Source organism: Syngnathus floridae, chromosome 20, assembly GCF_059516105.1.
Source record: "Syngnathus floridae isolate MCC-2025c chromosome 20, RoL_Sflo_1.0, whole genome shotgun sequence".
NCBI lineage: Eukaryota > Metazoa > Chordata > Actinopteri > Syngnathiformes > Syngnathidae > Syngnathus > Syngnathus floridae.
Window position 1 is genome coordinate 5,558,184 of NC_142432.1, and position 18,539 is coordinate 5,576,722.

Consider the following 18,539-nt stretch of genomic DNA (forward strand, 5'->3'; position numbering starts at 1 on the left):
GACCCGTGAATGAGATGTAAGCGACGATTCCAAACATCCTCTGCAACATGTCAACAAAATAAGACACCGCCTTGTTGTTTGTGTTTGAAGCTTCAATCTGACAAGTCTCGTCCTTTCTGCTGGTTTTTATTCATGGGCGGTCGTGTGCTCCCCCCTCCCCCCCAGAGCATTACATGGAAAGTGCGTTGCCATGGCAGAATTTATAGAGGTTACAGGCCATGAAATCAAATGATTATGGATTCCACCTTCCTTTTTCTATGCTTCTTTGGGGCATTTTGTCCAAGAGTGCAAAATACAACACGCTCAAACAAGTCATAACATCCAAGTTAAAAAACGAATCGCTGGGGAGGAAAATGGGAACCGACATCTCTCACGAATACCGCATCCGTGTAATAAACAATGAAACGGTGTATTCCTAAAATATATCAAAGTACACGGTGTTCTTCTCCCTGAAGGACTCCGGGCAAGCAGACATGACCAATCATTACTAAGAGGCAGACAAGTAATAGCTGGAGACTTTCCACTGATCACAACCTTTCATCCAGACACCCAACAACTCCATTCTTCTGTCTCACACACACACAAACACACACACACACACACTACAAAACCAGGAAAAGATGGGAAAGATTTTTTTTTCCTGTGTTTTCATCAACAGCGATGGTGATAAACGGCTTGACACACTGATTGCGCAGGTTGAAAAAAAAATAATCACAGCAAGCTCACTTCCGGCCACATTATTAGGTACACCCACACACTTTAAGGCTGGATCAAATTTCACAATTCCCTTTTAATGCGCAAATATATATTTGTTGTCTCTGTACATCCCATGAGAGGTAATGCATAGCGTGATGTTAATTGTTGCACAATACCAAAAAAGAAAAAAAGTAACGTGCCTGCTAAAAATGGTCTTTCTTTATGTGTGTGTCATTCAGGTCACGTACACATGCTTCTTCTCGGTTGTTTGTTTTTTCCTGAAACCATTCAAATATTCTATGTATGTCCATGTTTGTGCGTTTTGACAACATGTCATAACAAAGATGAGTAAGAAGGGGAACACTTGAAATATTAAATTCTCATAATCCGAGCCTCAAATATTAAATCGGTGAGAAATTATTGACCAGCCGTGTGCTGCTTCAGGACCGAGCTCTTTCTTTTCCGTCACGAAACATACTTTTCTTTTATTGAAGAAAAAGTTCATAAGCTGACTTTCATGACTTATATATCCAAGAAAACAGAAAAAAAAAATGCTAGACTTCTATCACAAAGTTGTAAAGTCTAAACTATGATGAAAATGTTGCTGTTTGTTTTATTGTGTAACGTTTTTACGATGCACTTAAACCAGGAGTGACCAAAACAGCTTTGCAGTCGTTCGGAAGAATCTGCGAGAATTTTTTTGTTATGTTTCCTTGCTGAATTTGAGCAACTGTGACGTAAACGTGTCAAAGTCAGCAAATGCGCTCCTCAGCGTGCGTTGCGGACGTGCTCGATGAGCCACGCGTGATTCATTGCACCATTTTGCGAGTCTCGGCGCAAATGATCCTCAGTCAAACGTGCGCACTCTGTATGCTTGGTGAATTCTTCCCCAATTAGCAGAGGAGCCAAACGCACCGCGGAGGATGCTGGGATCCAAACGAAAAAGCCAAAGAAAGATGACGCTGGCGCACTTTAAGATGACAAAGCGACGGTGGCGGTGAGCGAGCAGCCGGCTTTTGTGCGTCCGTCCGACTTGAAATAAAGACGCACAATGGCTGGCTCTCCTTTCTGCAGCTTTTTAATCAGCGTTATGGATAGCTACTCCGCTTCCTGTCCCCGCCGCACTAAGAGGGTGTTTAAGCTGGAAAATTGATTTTTTAAATGAATCGCTGCCACTGAGGAGATAATTCAAGACACTTTTTTTTCCTCTTCTTTTTCTCTCTTGCTGCTATTAACAAAAAAGAAGAGAAAAACTACAGCATACAAATATATTCAACATTTGAGTCCGAATAGTACTCGGAAGATTCTAAGTGAATGTGTTTCACAAAAAAAAAACATTGTTTGTCATCATGTAACATCACATCTGGATGATAGATAGATAGATAGATAGATAGATAGATAGATAGATAGATAGATAGATAGATAGATAGATAGATAGATAGATAGATAGATAGATAGATAGATAGATAGATAGATAGATAGATAGATAGATAGATAGATAGATAGATAGATAGATAGATAGATAGATAGATAGATAGATAGAATTTGCCAAGTCAATGAAATGAAATCCTTGGTGGTGATGATGCTAGAGTTGATGGATGACGTCATTGAGCTCTGAATCTTTTTGAAAGGTACAAGTGGATGAGTTTTCTGTCGGATCAATACCTGAGATGATCGTTCAGCATTGATCCGCTCCTGAGTCGATCAAAGATTCGTCAATAGCGACAAGAAGATTTGATGCCCGAGTCAGTAAATCTTTGCTGCCTATAGAAGGCAAATTAAAGAGCTCATATTGATGAAACGTGACCAAAATGATTCGGCAACTGTATCTGACATCATTGAAGTCATGCTTGCGCCCCCTAGAGGCAACCTTAAGCTTGTTTTGACTCTTTGTTAATGAAACGTAAGCGCTGACAGCGCAGCGTCAGGTTTCTTCTCATGTGCGAATGAATCTGCAAAAACATTTCCAGGTGGCCCATAAAAGCCAGGATTTACGGCCACAGGCAGACGTCTTTGAGGGGAAACCTTTCCAGGAAGAGCAGGTGCGAAGAGCGCTTGTGTTTTCTCCAATAATCTAAACGTCGGCCGCCACAGGCTAATGGATGGCATCTCATTTGCATATCAATTATTGCCAAGCCCGCGGTGATCTAAGGCACGTTGAGATTTAGACCCGCACGATGGCAGGGGAGGAGTCTGGGAATAAACCTTCTTCATCACCATCATCATCATCGTCGTCAATCAGAGCTGAAGCCAGATGACTTTATTTATATTGGCCTATTCACGATGGCTACACTTTGTCATCTCCTTCCCATCTGCTATATATCGAATGTTCAGCCACTATTCATCTCCTGCACATTTATAGCCCGCCTAATCGGCATTTTAACACTTTATATATATTTTCAATCTTCGTGTTTTGTTACTGTTCGGTCAACGAAGTCCTCGAAAGGGCACCGGCGGCTGTTTCCGTCCATCCTAACAATGAAATAACGACACTATATTGACATTTCCATGAACGGCAATTTTAATGAAATATTGTCATCAAATAAACGCATTTGAATTTGGCATCACTGGAAGCTCGTACGCAAATGCTGTTTCTTTGCTAATGGAATAAATTAAAATATTTTGTTGCTCGGCATCCATTCATTGGCGGCAGCCTATTCTATGTCAATATCGGGCCCTATTGTGTAAGCCTATTAACTTGGAACAGAGACGAGTAAATGACAGTTTCAGCTCTAATAAGCTCAAGCCGTGTGTTCACTCGTTGGCTTCATCCACGACACGTTTCGAAAAGCAATGCTATGGAGAGTTAAACCCTAAATTGACCATGGATGCAATTTATTTGCTTGTGATTTCGTAAGGGCTTAGAGCTCCCGGTAATTATTTCTTATGTTCTTATCGTAATTTTATACACACTATTGAAGCCACTTTCAACTTATGCGATGTTTATTGAACAGCCGACTTGTTGTTGAATAACTCGCCTATTTTAATGTATGAGCACAAAGAAGGCGAGGGAGTCATCCATCCCGGAGAATGGCGGTTATGTCTGCAGAAATGCTGACTCGGTTTTTTTTCGGCCGGGGGGGGGCGAGGTTAGCTAATGGTCGTCATCAGTGAGCCGGCTCCCTCGGGTTTTGAACGCTCCATTTTTTTTGAAGAGTGGCTCACTTGTATTTCCTGTTGGCGGGCACTCGTTTGTTTTGACGCCGGCTCATCGGCGCCGTCAATTTATGAAACATCGAAACGTGTCAAAGGGTGTCACGTTGTTTGTATGGAAATGAGCGCCTGCGCCAATAAGGTTCCGGCAGACTGCGGTTGTTGTCTTCAACGCGCACTCCAAATGAATCTCTTTGTTTAAACTCCGGCTCGCCATTTAACGACTATCTCCACACCATTAATTTATGCAATTAATGTTCTAATGAGTCCATTAGACTTTGATAACAAAGGCCTTGGCAAGTTGAATTAATCTATAAATGGATCATTGGAAACTTTCCGCGCCGGATGCTCTCGGACGTAATGACAAAGATTGGATGCGAGCGTTTTATCGTCTTGATGATGTGACTTTGAAGTTGGCAAGGGGAACACGGCTTCACTTTGCTAGCGCTGCATTTGAATTCCTCTTTTAATGTTAGTCGTGGCAGTACGATGCGGCAGAGCCCAAAGATTGAACACCACGCAGTTGATTGGTCGATACGGCTCGGCGTATTCAAACAACTGCCATTTTGTCACACCTTTTTGAGCATTTTCATTTCATTTATCTTTTCTTATCAGAGATGACACGTTCACAGGCCGAGAAAATTATCATATTCAAGGCTGAGTCGTCTCATTTTCGTTTGAGGGGGCCATTTTAGGGTCATGCTGAGTCCAATGTACCGTATTTTTTTGGACTATAAGGCGCACCTTCAATGAATGGCCCATTTTAAAACTTTGTCCTTATATAAGGCGCACCGGACTATAAGGCGCACCATTAATGCATCATGTCAGATTTTTAATCCAAATCAAATTATTCTCGATTTTATTTTTTTTATTTCAACTTCAGACGCAACAAATTACTTTTTAATCACAAAATAATGATCCATAGTCTTTTTGATTCATGATTCATAGTCTTCAGCGGGCCACTTGTGATTGATTTCATGACACAATGCTTCGGGCCAGTTTAAATTTAGGAATTTGGTCCATATATAAGGCGCACCGGACTATAAGGCGCACTGTCGTCTTTTGAGAAAATTTTAGGTCTTTGGGTGCGCCTTATAGTCCAGAAAATACGGTAGTAAACCCTCAAAAGAAGCCATGACTAGAAAGATGCAGGAAGATTTTGGTGTGACAGAGCAAAGGTTTCCCTTAGCAACGGGACATTTGGTAGGCATGTCAGATAAGAGTTGAAACACAAAAGTCACAAGAAGCTACACCTGAATTGAAGCATCTTAACAATTTTGCATCGATTTTACAATTTACTGGGGTCTGAGTGTTATTTCTCCCCGCAAGGTCGAAGCTTTTTACTTTCAATGGTGACTAAAGTCATTCAAAAATGTCCAAGTAAAACTTTCAAGGACGGCTTCCATCAAATCAAATACTTTATCACTCCTTTAAATAAGGCATTGTCCATGGCTCATGTGGAAAAAAGGGATAAAATTGGATTTTAAGATTCAACATCGGCTCCAAAAAAGTTATTTGGCCAGTGAACATTGTCTGATCTGCTCGATGGCCTTTATTCTGTTTTGTTTGTGCGGCTCATCTATTTTTTGACTGACCCATTTTCAGAGAATAGCAATGAATATATTGTCCTATATTAAACTGAATAAAAATGCTGACATCAACATTGTGTTTATCCAGACCAAGCCGCCATCGTATTAGTAATTCGCTTTAGATGCGACTCTCGCACACCTGTTTCGTCACGCGCACAGGTGAGGAGCACGTTTTCAGTTATTCGCAATTGGTTGCCACGGCAACGCGCCCACCCGCGGATTAGCCCATCCAAGGTCACGCGTGATGAACCTGCAACGACGGATTACAAAATGAAGAAGTCCAGCGGCAGGCTCATCTTGCGGGATTACACTCGCGCTTCTGAGAAGGCTCGTCATTAGAAAACGGGAAATAAAAAAAGATTTATCCGCCACCCGCGGCGCTCGTTAAAAACACGGCGATCAAATATGGTCAAAATCCTTTTGAAGTCGGGAAACGACTTGTGAAGACACGGCGCCTGTGCGCAAGAAATAATGACATTCAAAAAAATAATCAAAATCTGACAGCGACCGCTTCTTTACTTTAATCTCACTGTTGTATGAAACTAATCAATAAACATTTGGATTCACGACATCACACTTAAGTCGCCTAATAAAATGTACATCATGATCGAGGCGTGTTTGGAAATGCTTACACCTGTCTAATGTTTTAACAAAATTGGATGGAGTCAGCGGTGCTCTCCTGATGCCGCCTCCATCACCTCCGGCATTGTGAGGAACACGCGAACGCCAACGAGTCACTCAGCGGGGGTCGCGGCCCTGACCGCTGCTAATAACTAACAACGGCTCCTCCGAAGAGAGTGAAAAAAATGCAACAGAAACTGCCGTGTGTATTTTTGTGCTATTATAAAAAATAAATAAAAAAAGGCAAGAGTGCGCTTTTTGTCCTTTACAAAAGAAACAAGACAAAAACAAGCGTATTTTTCTTCTCTTGCGGCAAAGCTTTTGCTTTACCTTTCCGGCTGCTGGGAAAAAGTGAAGCGAGTGAGATAGCTCGATGGAACAAAACAATCAATCTTTCGGCATTGTAACATTTTTAGTTTTTATATTCGTACCGTTTGTTTTTGGATTTTCCTAATGCTCTGCGCAAATAAATCATGACATAAGCTAGGGTGACCAGACGTTCTTTTTTTTCCCAGACGTGTCCTACTTTTGAGCCCTACAATAATGTCCGGGGGGAATTTCAAAATTGGATTTAGTTGGACTGCCTCAAACATAATACATGTACATTGTCATTCCGTTCCATTTCACTCAATTCCAGGTTTTTCTGTATCATTCGCAAATAAGTCACGCCCTTCTCCTCAAATCGAGTCCGAGTGTTTACAAGCTATGCCGAAATGAAAATGCACGTTCACGGAGGAATTGAATAAAAAAATTCCCATGCTTTCGCCAGGGTCGTGATCCTTATGAAGCTGAGTGCTTGACATGCAAGGCAGGCACTTACGTGTCTGTGGCAAATAAAGATGCAAACGCACCCCGCAAAAGGAGGACTGAAGAGGAGCCCTTTTTTATTTTTCTTCAAATGCTGCACTGATAGCCGTATTTCCTTTGTCTTTTTTTACTTAATGTACCACTACAAAACTCGAAAATGTCAGTGTACACATATGGTTTTGTTATTGTACCGTATTTTCCAGACTATAAGGCGCACCTAAAAACCTAAACTTTTCTCAAAAGCCGAAAGTGCGCCTTATAGTCTGATGCGCCTTATATATGGACCAAATTCCTAAATTTAAACTGGCTCAAAGCATTGTGTCATGAAATCAATCATAAGCGGCCTGCTGAAGACTATGAATCATGAATCAAAAAGACTTTGGATCATTATTTTGTGATTATAAAGTAATTTGTTGCGTCTGAAGTTGAAATAAAAAAGATAAAATGGAGAATGATTTGATTTGGATTAAAAACCTGACATGATGCAGTAATGGTGCGCCTCATATAAGGACAAAGTTTTAAAATGGGCAATTCATTGAAGGTGCGCCTTATAGTCCAGAAAATACGGTACTGTATACATGTTGTTTTGTGTTATTCGGGCCAATAAATGCAATTGCTATACAGACACCATGTCATTTGTGTCATAACATATGACATAAATGACCACCCCCAAAAAATACCGCCTCCCTCCAAAAAAATGAGCCCCACTCCCAAAAAAAAAAAAAAAAGGTGTCCTCTTTTTCAGAAACCCAACTCTGGTCACCTTACATAACCAGAAGCTTGTGTACATGAATCAAACCATTTTACAAATTGCGTTTGTTTGGCCTTGGCGCTGCGAGATATTCTTAGCCGTGCATAATAAGGAAAGGAAAAGGGAGCGCCTAGCGAGCACGTTTTGTTCAGTTTCAAGTCAAACGGTGGCTTAAACAGGCCTCACCGCTGCGTGCTTGCAGAATGTGCACGCTCATTAGCATACCGCGCAAATGCTAATTGACGGCTGATGAGAAAAGTCTGATAAGAACATGGCACTTTTGACATTTATGTTGTCGATTAATGAGGCTAAAATTAAGAAAAGGTCCCGCGTTGGCTCAACGGCAAGCATAATTAGCTGAACCCCGTTCATATTGGTGCTAGTGCTGTTAGCATGATGGAAAGTGATTGTGTGAGTATATTTTCTCGCGTCACACCTCCTCTTCTCTTTCAGTCGACTTTTCCCCACATCTCCCCTTTTAATCAGCCGACTCTCAAGGGTTCCCACGCTGCATAGTCGAGCAAATACGTTTGCAAAAATAACTGCACGCAGTAGGGAGGATGATGATGATGATGGTGATGGTGGTGAGGAGGAAGCCACAGCAGACACTAAATAAAAATAATCAGCAACCTTGCTCAGAGAAGCTTTGTCACAACAGAACAGGAGGCTGGAAAAAAAAGGTCCAGCAATCCCAGCTAACAAATAACGCAGGTTAAAAAAAAAACGATGTGAAAAACATGTATTGGATGGAAATGTAATGAAGTGTCACCCCGAGTAATAGCGTGAGGTCAATCAGTGCCACTTTTCTCAACCGCCTCCTCCTTTCTCTGCATCATCTTGCCTTCACCCTTGTTGCCGTGGCGACGTGCAAAAGGAGCAAGCGGTGCTAATTCGCCAAAGACGCACTCGTCCACACAGTCAGCGAGCGACCCCCCCCCTCCTTTTTCCCTCTTGTGACCCCCTTTTCTGAGTGGCTTGACTTTCTTGTGCTGCCCACCTTGGCAGGCAGCTGGCTTGTCTTCACATCAGAGCTTGGCCAGCGGCTGCAGCCTGCTGCCGCCGTCTCCGAGTGGCTGCGGGAGATAAGGCGGCCGCGGGGACCTTTTCCGCTCCGGCCGCTCGGCCTTTGATGACGTGGACGATGTTTGCCGTCGTGCGCCTGGGCGACTCGATAATGCCGCGCAAGACTGGTCGCTGTGTCGCCTGTGAAGAACATCACACTGCCAATTAGTCAGCTTTAAAAAAAAAAGAAGACTATTGCTGTTTAATCAAGCTGCCTGTTTCTCATCCAGTTGACACTCATTCACGCAGGAACAATAACACTCGACATCTCGCTCGGGTCCCCACGCCACACTTTTCCGAGAGAACCAGTGGACTGCAAAAATATATTTTCTTAAGAGTTTTTTTTTTCCCACATGTTAAAAGTAGTAATCTTACAACAGTAAGGCTGTATTTTTATATCAATCATTAAAGTTGTTTTTTTGTAGTTACCAGAATAGTATTTGAGAGTGGAAAATTAAGCATAAAGCCAATTTGTGGAGGTAAAGTCAGTAAAAATTGGAAAATAAAACACTGCATTGTCTTATTAATCAATAAAAAGAAGTGATTGATGAGTTGAATACTTTTTTTAATCTTAGTCTTTATTTCCATGTAAAAAAAATGCCATCTGCCAAGAATAAATTGCCCTTTTTCCAAGCAAACAAGTCCTAATCTTTTTTCTTTGAAAAAAAAAAAAAAAAGGCAATCAAGTAGCCTGCAACCTCGTTTGGAGCCACAACAACACGAACAATAACAGTCGCCGCCATCTTGCTGGTCCCAGAGGCCTGTCTGCCCGCCGCTGTGCTTATCTGACAGCAGCAGGGCCCGCCCCTTCGGACCCTCACGTTGAGTGCTGACCACAAAGGAGGGGGTGGGGGGGCGGCTGGCGACGGGTCCCGAAGGAAAAGCCGACTACCGTCGTGTTTCGCCGCTTCGAAACGGCCTGTCAGAGTTTCCCAGTTTTCCCTTTTTCCCACCTGGCACATTTAAGTTCCAAGGGGTCAAAGTCCAAATTTCCATCTCATTATCTCCATGCGGGAATCCGTATGGGCACCTCACTGCTGGAACGTCTGGACTTTTGTTCTTCGTTTGTCCCCGACACAGCTTCTCCATCTGTACGACTTTTTTTTTCATGATTTTACTCGTCACCCAGCTCGTACTTTGACTTTTTCCGAGCGTCCCGATATAGCAAATGTCAATGTAAGCTCCAGCAGCGATTCCATTTACTGTAAGAGATTCTTCCAGGGGGCCGATGGACTTTTAGAGTAGCGGTATTACCATTTCTTCTTAAAAGCATCTTGCCACGGGCGTCTGATGCCCGTGGCTATTTTGCCCTGTGGGGAGCTTTTTTTTTTTTTTTCCCCCTTCTCTCTCTCCTCTTCCTCCCTTTTGCCAATCTCACACCTGCTTCTTATTCCTCCGTAAAAGGTCGCCGCCAATTCCTCCCGGCCGGCGCTACAACGTGCGAACGAGCCCGGTCTTGCCGGCCTAATTATCCCGACGCGGGCAGGCATGTCCAGGAGTACGTGCGTTTTCCCGACTGCAGGCCTTAATTGGTGTTCACCGGAATGGTGCAAGAAAATACCATTAATAGAAGTAGAAGAGTACATGCAACTTTTTTTTTTTTATGACAAAAAACACCAAACCAATAGGGCTGACTATCCACCAAAATGGAGAAGCAAGTGATGGCAGCTGAAGATCAAGATCCTGAAAGAGGCCAGTGACACTCTCTGGCCCAAAACGGGAAAAAAGTTTCACATGGTGGACTTTTCAACGCTGATGCATCCCCGTCGCTTTTGCTTTCTCATTAAGACACAATCCGCACACCTCCAATCACTTTGACGGGCGACTTTGACCTTTTTTTTTTTTTTGCCAATCTGTATTTTCCCGAAATGTCAACCGCGGTTACGAATGTCGAGATGCACGTCGAAATTTATTTGACATCACGGCGGACGGTCGAGGCGACGGAGAAGGTGTTATAAAAATATATAAATCTAATAAAATAATGTGTCACACCCGCACAGAAGGAAACCTAACCTGACGGCAAACTTATATTTTTCCACGTCAAGTTGACATTTGTTTAAAATGCAATTTAGGAAAGCGAGCGGCGACGCCGTCACGTCACTAATGAAGGAAGCCGGTTAGCGACCGACAGACGAGCACATGTCAGGCGCACTTTTTGACATATGCTCAATCAATGTCAGCGAGTACCTAATGCACAAACACACACACACACTCGAGGATGTGTAATAGGATTGTCATTGCCAAAGTGGGAATTGGCTCACACTCAATATCATCATCACTATTCCAGCTTTCCCGGATTTCTAAACTATTTCTTCCCCAATGCGGAATCCCATGACAGCAACGAAACATTTCATGCGAGAAAAAAAATCTCTTGGCACACCACCAAACAAATGTCCGAAAATGGAATAATGGATTATCTCGTTTCAATTTAAAATGGTCCAAAGTCTAATAGGTATGAGTCCACGTCGGGCTGGCGTTAGCTTCGCTAAATACTACTCTTAAAGTTGTTTTCGGTTTTTAACTTTATCGGTTGTATTTGCACATATTAAAGGCAACAGAACGCAGAATTAAATTGCGGAATAGTTTGATGTTTTCTTCCCTCCCCGACACGTCTTGTTTCCGCACAGAAAGCTAAAGGCTAATCAAATTGCCTCTCAAGCTTTGCATCTCTAGACAAGCTGACAAATAATCGATGGCGGAACATCCCAATAACCAAAGATGATATCTGCGGAAATGCATTGCAACATTGCCAATGAATTGTAATATCATATGAGAGGAAAAGAGAATATAGAGCTCGAGTTCTCATATCTGATATGAGCTGGACTCGCACGACAAGCGTCAGAAGTAAAGGTCAGCATGCAGATTAGTTTGACAGACGGGCGGCGGATAAACATGCCAACGTGAATGGATCCGCGTAGAGGAGACGGCAAATCTACCCGGTGATGACGTTGTTAGCGCCCGATATTGTCCATATATCATATTAATAGTGGTACTTTGATTTAAGAGGTAATTGATTTATGATTTATGCTTGTACAATAAAGGCTATGACTATTTAGGTGCGAAGTACCTTATATACAGTAAAAGCTACAAAACAAAATGACAAATAACTCGTTTTCAAATCAGACGAGTAAAAACTGGTCAAATATAGAAAAAAAGATACTATTAAAAGTGAAGACAATTTGCAATTCTAGTAATGACACGAATTTGATGCACAATTTGTCTTCGCGGGCCACATAAAATGATGTGGTGGGCCGTATCTGGCCCCCGGGCCTTGACTTTGACACCTGTGCCCTATGTGGAATTGTACTTTCGAAACATCCCATTTTGAAATAAGGCTGTGACCTAACAAAATGTGGAATGAAAGAATACTTTGTATTGCTCCTGTGCTTTTTGGGGAATTTGCAAGCGCATTTCTTTCATGGTTTGTCCGCCGTGAAAGCGGCTTTAAGGTTAGCAAGCTGACTAAGAAACCCACTAATGTGAGGAAACACACAAGAAAAGGTTAGCTTGCTAAAGGAATGACAGAAATGTCAGAAGTTGTTCTTGTTCAAATGTCAATATTTTTGCTCCTGCAAAGAGGCCATCAGGACAGAACCTTTGCACTATTTTTTTTACGTCGTCAACTTATGGCATTATCAAACATTTCATTTATTCACCTTTTGTGCTTTAAATTCAGTATTTAAATATTTCTCCCCTGTAAGGCTCAGTAACAACACTAAACGCCGGTTAACGCCAATGAGCGGCTAACAAAGTCGTCACAGTGCATCATTGCAGGCAGCCAATCACATTAAAGCGCTAACCAGGAGAGGTGAGGGAACAGGTGAGGCGCGAAGCCATCAATTTGCCGGTGAAAATAAAAACGCCGGCCGAGCAGCTGAGGCTCGCCGGCGTGGAAACGCGCCAAAGACTGACAAAGAGTGGCAGCTGTCAAAGGCTGTCAGACGACGCCCACGAGCCGAGGCCACCTTCAACCTCGGCCGTCTAGCGACTATTTCGAGTGGCGATGAGGTGAAGGCCAGCCATTATTTGTTTACAACTTTTATACGGAAAGTTTTAAGTATGGTCTCATTTGCGAGCTGCATATTAGCCCAACGTTAGCTGGAATTCTGACAATATCAAGCCAGTCTACTAGCCTTCCACGAGTAGCCTTCATTCAATTCGATATTCTCTAGCTCATCTTTATTGGCTTGTTGAGGAAGGATGGATATTAGCGTAATTTTAAAAATCTAAGGTTATCGGTGTTTTCATCAAGCTTGAAAAAACAATAAGGATAATCTGTCACAATATGTTTGAATTTGGAAATGATTATTTTTGTTTCATCTTTGAGAGTCCAGTTTCTTTTTTGAACGTGATGAGTTTCCCAAAATACATATTTACTCTCATTACGTGCACTCGATGGTTCGACGCAAAAGATGCTATCTATGATTTTTCATTCCCGAGTGGCGTGTGAGAGAAAACGAGCGACACGTGGGCTCGGCCACATCTGCTGTATTGCCTTTCGATATTCTTTTCATCTCACCTAAGTGGTGCATATGGATGCACGGCTCGAAACAGGCTCATTCAACTTTGAATTTACAGAATATTTCAATGATTGTGTTCGCTGTTTTGTATTCTAAATCCAACATGGGCTTGTAATAATAGAGTGTGATGAATGTGTCCGTAAAAAATGATGAGTTGAAAGGTGATGTTATTAATAAGCATAATAAGCTAATTAAATGACACGTAGCCGTATGGAAATGTGATTGAACTTTGGATAAGAAAACACACCTATTGAACTTGTGCTTCATCATGATACCTTTTTGTTCTTCTGAATACATAAGAACTAATTAACACTCCAGTGAAACAGATGAATGATTCAAATCCAATATTACAAAATCTCTTATGCAGATGAATTGTTTGATAGGAAATTAAGGCCCATGTTGAAAAGACCAAAACAGTTCTGAAACCTTAACTCTTAAAACCAAATCCTAGCATTTAAAACTGTAACCTGTATTTGAAACCCTCCAACAGGATTGAAACCTTGCGGCATCGTTAAGGAAGGCAGCCGTTCTGCCCGTAGCCTGGCGGACGGCACCAAGATGGTCCATCAACTGCGAGAATACCGCTTGAAAAGATGAGAGAACAGATGGCTAACAGAAGCTTAACGTGATTAGCATCAGCGCGCCCGCTTTCCTTCAGGATTCTTCTTTGTGGTAAGAAACCGGCGGCGAAAAACACGAACGCGGCTTCATTAGCGGACGGCCTCCAGGAAGCAAACATTACGCCAGATAACAGCCATTGTTGTTCCTGATGCTAATTGTGAGCCACGAGGCTCGAGGGCTTTCTTCGCTGGCTGTTAGATTTCCGATTTTTTAGCGGCAGCAAGCTCGTAATTGATTGCAGAGGTGAGATACAATTCGAGTGTTCTGATGTCAAGCTATGAAATGGAAACTTGAAACCCAAATTAGACATGAAAACCTTACTCTTGTGTCAAAAAGCATGGTGTGAAATCCTAATTCGAAAAAGACAACTCGGAGTTTAAATCGGAACCTTGTCTTGAAAACCTCGAACCCCACGTGAACCCCTAATCCGGTCTTGAAATCCCCAAACTCCCAATGCTGCTGTTTGCACAGATGGTTTCACTAACCCTAACCCCAGCGCTGAAATCCCCGCTGCGATTGGAGACGTTTTTTGACAGGAGTGGGTCTACCTCCTGTTTCGTTAGCCCTAGATATTAACTAGCCAAACAATTGACGCCACCTGTCCTGTCCGGGCTATACTCGCTAGCTAGCTAGCGAGAGAGTCAGTCAAATCCCGTGAGACGCGAGAACAATTCACTTTTGACAAACTGAATTTCTCCCCAAAGTTTGACACAAATATTGCGTTTGCGTCTCCCCAGCGGAGAGCACCTGCTACGCTAACGACGCGGTAGCTCGACTATCTGCCAAAACAAAGCAAGTACATGACTGTGCTTTATTTTGAAGGTCTGAAAGTCCTGCTGTTTGCCTTCATGTCTTTCCTTTCAAGCCACACGAGGAGCAGCGTGAGGCGACCGCCTGGGAGTAAACTTTTGTCACCCGTGGGACAGAGGAAGTGTTGATTTCTACTTTGACGTGACGGAAGACACGTGGGTGCCGCCTCTTCAGCCCTTTTGTTGACGAGAGAAACGGTTGAATGATGTCTTCTCCTGCTGACAAACGCAATGACCCCCCCGTCAGTGACAAGCGCCGCTATATTTATTCATCGTCGTAATTATTTTTATGCGACGTGGCCATCCAACATGTCGCTTTTGCCGCTTTCATCGGTTGTCAGCGCCACGCCGACGTGTCTCCTTTGAGCTGGAGCGCACGCTGTCGGACATAAAGAAACCTTTGAAGGCGAGCGTCACTGGCGCGTTAGTGGTTTTATTTACCATTATGACAGAATTCTACGGTGTCTTTGATTGGCTTTGTTTACTAAAGATATTGGCTCAAAACACTCTTTCATATGTCTTTTAGTTTTTCCGTTTTAAACCATAGTAGACGTAAGCGGCTGCAAATTGAAAAGCTCTTGGGAATGGAGCCTTATCAAAGAAATACAAACAATCAGGTGTTCCTCATCCGTTAAGGCATTCTGGAATTGTCACTCTTCAGAACATTGTGCTTGCGTCTCTTCTCGCATGGCCTCGCCCCGACCGGCTAACTGGCCGACGGCCAATCGATGGCGGGTCAGACTCGAGTCAACTGGCAGCCATGTGCTCCTCCTTAACTTCGCCATTGGTGCCTTAACCCTTCAGATGCCACGCTGCCTCTCTGCCGCCTTCCCTCCATTGCTCTCGCTTCAACGCCTGACGCAGCGTGAAGCTCGTTAGCGCTACATCGCGGGGGGGCGGTGTTTCTCAGAGTCGGGATCAAGCTCCTAAAAGTCCTCGATTATTACGTTCCACTCTGTATAGAAATACTCATGTCAAAAAAGCAAAGATCACATGATAGGCAGGTCATGACGACGTTTTTCCATTAGGAGGTGGCTGTCTTCAACTACCGTATTTTCCGGACTATAAGGCGTACCTAAAAACCTAAAATTTTCTCAAAACCCCTTATAGTCCAGTGCACCTTATATATGGACCAAATTCCTAAATTTAAACTGGCCCGAAGCATTGTGTCATGAAATCAATCATAAGTGGCCCACTGAAGACTATGAATCATGAAATCAAAAAGACTATGGATCATTATTTTGTGATTATAAAGTAATTTCTGTCTGAAGTTGAAATAAAAAAGATAAAACGGAGAATGATTTGATTTGGATTAAAAATCTGACATGATGCATTAATGGTGCGCCTTATAGTCCGGTGCGCCTTTTATAAGGACAAAGTTTTAAAATGGGCCATTCGTTGAAGGTGCGCCTTATAGTCCAGTGCGCCTTATAGTCCAGAAAATACCGTAACTCTGAGCCACGTTATGAAAAGTGCTTTCATATGACTCGTCATGGACGGAAACAATTTGAACTGCCACTGCGACAATGTGGCGCCTCATGGAAGTTGCTCCTAAAACCCGTCAAGAGCTGCCAGTAATGTAATTTTTTTTCAGGTAGACAAGCCTACCAAATGTCACGTTACTAAACGAAACTGGCTTCAGGGGCGGAACTTTCAAAACAATGGGTGAGATTCTTATTGAGTGATTCCTTTGCATTCATCTTGCAGCCTCTGCGACAGGAAGACGATTTAAGCGTGAAATATGAAGCCTCTCCCACCTTCAGTTCAACGCTGATGAATAAACGGTTTATTCTCTGACAAATGACTTCCAGCAAAGATTCCCTCAAGGGAACGCAGACTCATTGGAGCTGACGTTGACATTTCTAATTAAGAACAGATACGCAGTAGTTTGATGCTCGTACTTTGCAACAAGGCTGCAACCCCCCCTGACTGACTACTTTCCCGTTGCACTTGTTTTGTGAAAATAAAAAATAAAAAAGCAACAAATAGAGTTGCTGGAAGATCAAAGTCAAGGAGTCATTAATAAGATGGAAGAGGCGTGCACGGCCGCCACTTTACTCCCATGTGACAGGAAATGAAAGCGCTTGAATATTCATCAGGCTCCTGCTGTTAATTGATGTCACCGTGACAGAGGAACTTCTCAAACTCTGCCACCTTGTCTCTGATTTTTCATTGCTTAAGTGTGGCCATCTTTTAATGTTGTATTTTTTGTAGACCATGTCCATATTCTCCATTCAAGTCATCCGCGAGGATCCTTTGATGAATAACTCAACAAAGGGATGAGACAACACGGGACCGACTGCCGTCCAGGGCCCTTCCTTCTATCGTTCACCCAGCCGAGGACCGAGTTACGAGTTTCCTTGTGAACCCTCATCTTAATCCGTCTGCCAAGTCCTAAACTCACAACTAATCCTTGATTCTAACCACTAGTCCTAACCCTGTACTGCATACACTACTGTGAATCCTAAACCGCGACCCCCTAATCCATGGGTGTCAAAGTCAAGGCCCGCGGGCCCTATCCCTAACCCTAACCCTCACCTCATCTGGACCTAATCCCAAACCCCAAACGTAACCTGTAAACACTAAAGTGGATTCTAAAGTGCAAGAAATATAGACTCAGGATTTAAAACAAACAATTTGTTCAATGAACTCCTCCTACACGGTGAAGCACCATGTTCCCCTTTTAACCGGTTTCCGACCTAGCGCTCAACGTTTTCTGTCTCTATCCCTTCATGTAAACACCGTGCTCCGTTTTCTTTTCAAGTTTGATTTTTGTGAATAGCAAATGGTGTCTTGGATTGACCTTTTGTTTATTTTCAGTCTGATCTGATATGAATGATGAATGACACAATCCCAGCTAGTGATCTTACATAACGTTAATATTTAATATGGGGAAGAGGGGGGGGGGGGTGTCATCTAATTGAAACGCTTACAAATGCCACATCCACTTGAGGCGAGCGAAAATATGCAAATGGATGCCACCTGCCATTAAAATGCATTAAAGTGTCCAAACAAGAAGAAAATATGCATATGATTGAATTTTAAAAGATGCGCCATATGTTTCCAGAGTAGCACAACAACAGTTAGCCCTCAACAATTACTCTGTGTACGCTCGCACAATGTACTCGCGACTACACAAGTGGACCGACGTGTCCTCGCCCGCATCATTCTGAGTCGCAGCTTCCCACCATTAGCCAGATGAATCTATTGGCGGGCGATTTGCATAAACACCTGTCAGTGCTTTGTCCCCCGCTGATATCTAATGAATTTCAAGCATTGAGCGCATCTTTGCAGCAATTGCACACCACCCCCTCGTACTGCACCCACACACCACCACGACCCCGACGACACCGCACCCACCCCTGACACCGAAGCGTAGTCTCGGGCTTATCGCTCTCTCCCCATTTTTTTTTTTCTCGCCTCTTCAGTTTGGTAGTGTCGATTTGTGATTGCTAATAATTTGCAAATTATTGCAGAGGTAGAAACAGTATTGATTGTTTGGACGTTTCTATGATTGAGAGTATTTTGGCAAATGAGAGTTTGATTAGGTTTGTGGTCACGCTTCCTTTCCTTTGTCATGGTCAGTAAATTGTAGAAAGGAAAGTCAATTATTTGGGATGATATTCTCAGGGCGTTGCGAGCCTTTATTCTACAGGAATAAACACTTTTCATAATTTTTATTGCAAGGATCAATTATTTCCAAACAATACTTTCCTGAACTGAACATTATCCAAGGGATAAAATCGCAAAGCATCTTGGGGGATTTCCTGATGGCTGTAAATGGATATCAACATTCTTGTTGTCTAATGATTAATGACACTCTGTTTTTCAGAGAACGTGCTCTCTCTCTTTTTTTTTTTTTTTAATTCATCTTGACGACAGCAGAGCCCGAGGTTTGATATGAGCGTTT

General features: G+C 42.8%; 1 long non-coding RNA gene across 1 annotated transcript; it reads left to right on the forward strand.

The window, feature by feature from the left end:
• The first annotated feature begins 14,664 nt into the window (after positions 1 to 14,664).
• LOC148380935 (uncharacterized) lies at positions 14,665 to 18,286 on the forward strand. Its single transcript, XR_015854684.1, has 3 exons — positions 14,665 to 14,785; positions 16,224 to 16,294; positions 16,844 to 18,286. It is a non-coding gene; the product is annotated as an uncharacterized LOC148380935 (long non-coding RNA).
• The last annotated feature ends 253 nt before the right edge of the window (positions 18,287 to 18,539 follow it).